General features: G+C 20.3%; 1 long non-coding RNA gene across 1 annotated transcript; it reads left to right on the top strand.

Moving 5' to 3' along the window:
* Nucleotides 1-249: 249 nt before the first annotated feature.
* On the top strand, nucleotides 250-5,727 carry LOC143378322 (uncharacterized). Its single transcript, XR_013088185.1, has 2 exons — nucleotides 250-1,721; nucleotides 4,937-5,727. It is a non-coding gene; the product is annotated as an uncharacterized LOC143378322 (long non-coding RNA).
* The last annotated feature ends 344 nt before the right edge of the window (nucleotides 5,728-6,071 follow it).

The raw sequence follows: 6,071 nt of genomic DNA, 5'->3' as shown, positions 1-6,071 counted from the left end.
ATAGGTGTATAATTTAGAGAGAAAAAGCGGTAAATAAATAGAAAAAAGTTAATGAGTAGGGAAAAAATTGGAAAATAAATAGAGAAAAAATAGGTAAATAAATAGAGAAAAAATAGGTAAATTATCTAGAGAAAAATAGGTAAATAAATAGAGAAAACAAAAGAGGTAAATAAATAGAGAAAAATAGGTAAATAAATACAGAAAAATAGGTAAATTAGGTAGAGAAAAAATAGGTAAATATCTAGAGAAAGAATAGGTAAATAAATAGAGAAAAATAGGTAAATTATCTAGAGAAAAATAGGTAAATAAATAGAGAAAACAAAAGAGGTAAATAAATAGAGAAAAAATAGGTAAATAAATACAGAAAAATAGGTAAATTAGGTAGAGAAAAAATAGGTGTATAAATAGAGATAAATAGCTAAATAAATCAAAGAAAAAAAGGTAAATAAAAAAATAGGTAAATAAATTAGAGGAAAAAATAGGTAAATAACTAGAGAAAAATAGGTAAATAAATAGAGAAAACAAAAGAGGTAAATAAATAGAGAAAACAAAAGAGGTAAATAAATAGAGAAAAATATGAAAATAAATAGAGAAAAAATAGGTAAATTATCTAGAGAAAAAATAGGTGTATAAATAGAGATAAATAGCTAAATAAATCAAAGAAAAAAAGGTAAATAAAAAAATAGGTAAATAAATTAGAGGAAAAAATAGGTAAATAACTAGAGAAAAATAGGTAAATAAATAGAGAAAACAAAAGAGGTAAATAAATAGAGAAAAATAGGAAAATAAATAGAGAAAAAATAGGTAAATTATCTAGAGAAAAAATAGGTGTATAAATAGAGATAAATAGCTAAATAAATAAAAGAAAAAAAGGTAAATAAAAAAATAGGTAAATAAACTAGAGAAAAAAATAGGTAAATAAATTAGAGAAAAAATAGGTAAATTATCTAGAGAAAAATAGGTAAATAAATAGAGAAAAATAGGTAAATTATCTAGAGAAAAATAGGTAAATAAATAGAGAAAACAAAAGAGGTAAATAAATAGAGAAAAAAATAGGTAAATAAATACAGAAAAATAGGTAAATTAGGTAGAGAAAAAATAGGTGTATAAATAGAGATAAATAGCTAAATAAATCAAAGAAAAAAAGGTAAATAAAAAAATAGGTAAATAAATTAGAGGAAAAAATAGGTAAATAACTAGAGAAAAATAGGTAAATAAATAGAGAAAACAAAAGAGGTAAATAAATAGAGAAAAATAGGAAAATAAATAGAGAAAAAATAGGTAAATTATCTAGAGAAAAAATAGGTGTATAAATAGAGATAAATAGCTAAATAAATAAAAGAAAAAAAGGTAAATAAAAAAATAGGTAAATAAACTAGAGAAAAAAATAGGTAAATAAATTAGAGAAAAAATAGGTAAATTATCTAGAGAAAAATAGGTAAATAAATAGAGAAAACAAAAGAGGTAAATAAATAGAGAAAAATAGGTAAATAAGTACATAAGAAAATAGGTAAATAAAATAGAGAAAAAAATAGGCAAATAAATAGAGAAAAATAGGTAAATTATATAGAGAAAAAATAGGTGTATAAATAGAGAAAACAAAAGAGGTAAATAAATAGAGAAAAAATAGGTAAATAAATACAGAAAAATAGGTAAATTAGGTAGAGAAAAAATAGGTAAATATCTAGAGAAAAAATAGGTAAATAAATAGAGAAAAATAGGTAAATTATCTAGAGAAAAATAGGTAAATAAATAGAGAAAACAAAAGAGGTAAATAAATAGAGAAAAAAATAGGTAAATAAATACAGAAAAATAGGTAAATTAGGTAGAGAAAAAATAGGTGTATAAATAGAGATAAATAGCTAAATAAATCAAAGAAAAAAAGGTAAATAAAAAAATAGCTAAATAAATTAGAGGAAAAAATAGGTAAATAACTAGAGAAAAATAGGTAAATAAATAGAGAAAACAAAAGAGGTAAATAAATAGAGAAAAATAGGAAAATAAATAGAGAAAAAATAGGTATATTATCTAGAGAAAAAATAGGTGTATAAATAGAGATAAATAGCTAAATAAATCAAAGAAAAAAAGGTAAATAAAAAAATAGGTAAATAAACTAGAGAAAAAAATAGGTAAATAAATTAGAGAAAAAATAGGTAAATTATCTAGAGAAAAATAGGTAAATAAATAGAGAAAACAAAAGAGGTAAATAAATAGAGAAAAATAGGTAAATAAGTACATAAGAAAATAGGTAAATAAAATAGAGAAAAAAATAGGCAAATAAATAGAGAAAAATAGGTAAATTATATAGAGAAAAAATAGGTGTATAAATAGAGATAAATAGCTAAATAAATTAGAGGAAAAAATAGGTAAATAACTAGAGAAAAATAGGTAAATAAATAGAGAAAACAAAAGAGGTAAATAAATAGAGAAAACAAAAGAGGTAAATAAATAGAGAAAAATATGAAAATAAATAGAGAAAAAATAGGTAAATTATCTAGAGAAAAAATAGGTGTATAAATAGAGATAAATAGCTAAATAAATCAAAGAAAAAAAGGTAAATAAAAAAATAGGTAAATAAATTAGAGGAAAAAATAGGTAAATAACTAGAGAAAAATAGGTAAATAAATAGAGAAAACAAAAGAGGTAAATAAATAGAGAAAAATAGGAAAATAAATAGAGAAAAAATAGGTAAATTATCTAGAGAAAAAATAGGTGTATAAATAGAGATAAATAGCTAAATAAATCAAAGAAAAAAAGGTAAATAAAAAAATAGGTAAATAAATTAGAGGAAAAAATAGGTAAATAACTAGAGAAAAATAGGTAAATAAATAGAGAAAACAAAAGAGGTAAATAAATAGAGAAAAATAGGAAAATAAATAGAGAAAAAATAGGTAAATTATCTAGAGAAAAATAGGTAAATAAATAGAGAAAACAAAAGAGGTAAATAAATAGAGAAAAATAGGTAAATAAGTACATAAGAAAATAGGTAAATAAAATAGAGAAAAAAATAGGCAAATAAATAGAGAAAAATAGGTAAATTATATAGAGAAAAAATAGGTGTATAAATAGAGATAAATAGCTAAATAAATCAAAGAAAAAAAGGTAAATAAAAAAATAGGTAAATAAATTAGAGGAAAAAATAGGTAAATAACTAGAGAAAAATAGGTAAATAAATAGAGAAAAAAAAAGAGGTAAATAAATAGAGAAAAATAGGAAAATAAATAGAGAAAAAATAGGTAAATTATCTAGAGAAAAAATAGGTGTATAAATAGAGATAAATAGCTAAATAAATAAAAGAAAAAAGGTAAATAAAAAAATAGGTAAATAAACTAGAGAAAAAAATAGGTAAATAAATTAGAGAAAAAATAGGTAAATTATCTAGAGAAAAATAGGTAAATAAATAGAGAAAACAAAAGAGGTAAATAAATAGAGAAAAATAGGTAAATAAGTACATAAGAAAATAGGTAAATAAAATAGAGAAAAAATAGGCAAATAAATAGAGAAAAATAGGTAAATTATATAGAGAAAAAATAGGTGTATAAATAGAGATAAATAGCTAAATAAATTAGAGGAAAAAATAGGTAAATAACTAGAGAAAAATAGGTAAATAAATAGAGAAAACAAAAGAGGTAAATAAATAGAGAAAACAAAAGAGGTAAATAAATAGAGAAAAATATGAAAATAAATAGAGAAAAAATAGGTAAATTATCTAGAGAAAAAATAGGTGTATAAATAGAGATAAATAGCTAAATAAATCAAAGAAAAAAAGGTAAATAAAAAAATAGGTAAATAAATTAGAGGAAAAAATAGGTAAATAACTAGAGAAAAATAGGTAAATAAATAGAGAAAACAAAAGAGGTAAATAAATAGAGAAAAATAGGAAAATAAATAGAGAAAAAATAGGTAAATTATCTAGAGAAAAAATAGGTGTATAAATAGAGATAAATAGCTAAATAAATCAAAGAAAAAAAGGTAAATAAAAAAATAGGTAAATAAATTAGAGGAAAAAATAGGTAAATAACTAGAGAAAAATAGGTAAATAAATAGAGAAAACAAAAGAGGTAAATAAATAGAGAAAAATAGGAAAATAAATAGAGAAAAAATAGGTAAATTATCTAGAGAAAAATAGGTAAATAAATAGAGAAAACAAAAGAGGTAAATAAATAGAGAAAAATAGGTAAATAAGTACATAAGAAAATAGGTAAATAAAATAGAGAAAAAAATAGGCAAATAAATAGAGAAAAATAGGTAAATTATATAGAGAAAAAATAGGTGTATAAATAGAGATAAATAGCTAAATAAATCAAAGAAAAAAAGGTAAATAAAAAAATAGGTAAATAAATTAGAGGAAAAAATAGGTAAATAACTAGAGAAAAATAGGTAAATAAATAGAGAAAAAAAAAGAGGTAAATAAATAGAGAAAAATAGGAAAATAAATAGAGAAAAAATAGGTAAATTATCTAGAGAAAAAATAGGTGTATAAATAGAGATAAATAGCTAAATAAATAAAAGAAAAAAGGTAAATAAAAAAATAGGTAAATAAACTAGAGAAAAAAATAGGTAAATAAATTAGAGAAAAAATAGGTAAATTATCTAGAGAAAAAATAGGTAAATTATCTAGAGAAAAAATAGGTGTATAAATAGAGAAAAATAGGTAATGAAGTACAGAAAACAAAGTAGGTAAATAAATACAGAAAAAAGAGGTAAATAACTAGAGAAAAATAGGTAAATAAATAGAGAAAAATAGTTAATGAAGTACAGAAAACAAAGTAGGTAAATAAATACAGAAAAAAGAGGTAAATAACTAGAGAAAAAATAGGTAAATAAATAGAGAAAAAATAGGTAAATAAATGAGAAAGGAACTGGGTAAATAACTAGAGAAAAAATTGGTAAATAAATAGAGGAAAAAAAGAGGCAACTAAATAGAGAAAAATAGGTAAATAAATAGAGAAAAAATAGGTAAATAAAATAGGGAAAAATAGGTAAATAAACAGAGAAAAATAGGTAAATAAGTAGAGAAAACCAAAGAGGTAAACAAATAGAGAAAAAATAGGAAAATAAATAGAGAAAAAATAGGTAAATTATCTGGAGAAAAAATCGATGCATACATAGAGATATATAGCTAAATAAATCAAAGAAAAAAAGGTAAATAAAAAAATAGGTAAAGAAATTTGAGGAAAAAATAGGTAAATAAATGAGAAAGAAAAATGGGTAAATAACTAGAGAAAAAATTAGTAAATAAATAGAGGATAAGAAGAGGTAACTAAATAGATAAAAATAGGTAAATAAATAGAGAAAAATAGGTAAATAAAATAGGGAAAAATTGCTAAATAAATCAAGGAAAAAAAGGTAAATAAAAAATAGGTAAAGAAATTAGAGGAAAAAATAGGTAAATAAATGAGAAAGAAAAATGGGTAAATAACTAGAGAAAAAATTCGTAAATAAACAGAGAAAAATAGGTAAATAAGTAGAGAAAACAAAAGAGGTAAATAAATAGAGAAAAAATAGGAAAATAAATAGAGAAAAATAGGTAAATATATAGAGAAAAAATAGGTGTATAAATAGAGTTAAATAGCTAAATAAATCAAAGAAAAAAAGGTAAATAAAAAAATAGGTAAATAAATTAGAGGAAAAATAGGTAAATAACTACAGAAAAATAGGTAAATAAATAGAGAAAACAAAAGAGGTAAATAAATAGAGAAAAATAGGAAAATAAATAGAGAAAAATAGGTAAATTATCTAGAGAAAAATAGGTGTATAAATAGAGATAAATAGCTAAATAAATCAAAGAAAAAGAGGTAAATAAAAAATAGGTAAATAAACTAGAGAAAAAAATAGGTAAATAAATTAGAGAAAAAATAGGTAAATTATCTAGAGAATAAGTAGGTGTATAAATATAGATAAATAGCTACATAAATCAAAGAAAAAAGGTAAATAAAGAAGTACGTAAATAAATTAAAGGAAAAATAGGTAAATAAACAGAGAAAAATAGGAAAATAAATGAGAGAAAATATAGGTAAATGACTAGAGAAACAATAGGTAAATAAATAGAGAAAAATAGGTAAATAAAT

Source organism: Andrena cerasifolii, unplaced genomic scaffold (genome assembly GCF_050908995.1).
Source record: "Andrena cerasifolii isolate SP2316 unplaced genomic scaffold, iyAndCera1_principal scaffold2966, whole genome shotgun sequence".
In the NCBI taxonomy this organism is placed as follows: Eukaryota; Metazoa; Arthropoda; class Insecta; order Hymenoptera; family Andrenidae; genus Andrena; species Andrena cerasifolii.
The sequence above is the reverse complement of the archived record's forward strand: the minus strand, read 5'-3'. Positions and strand labels throughout refer to the sequence as shown.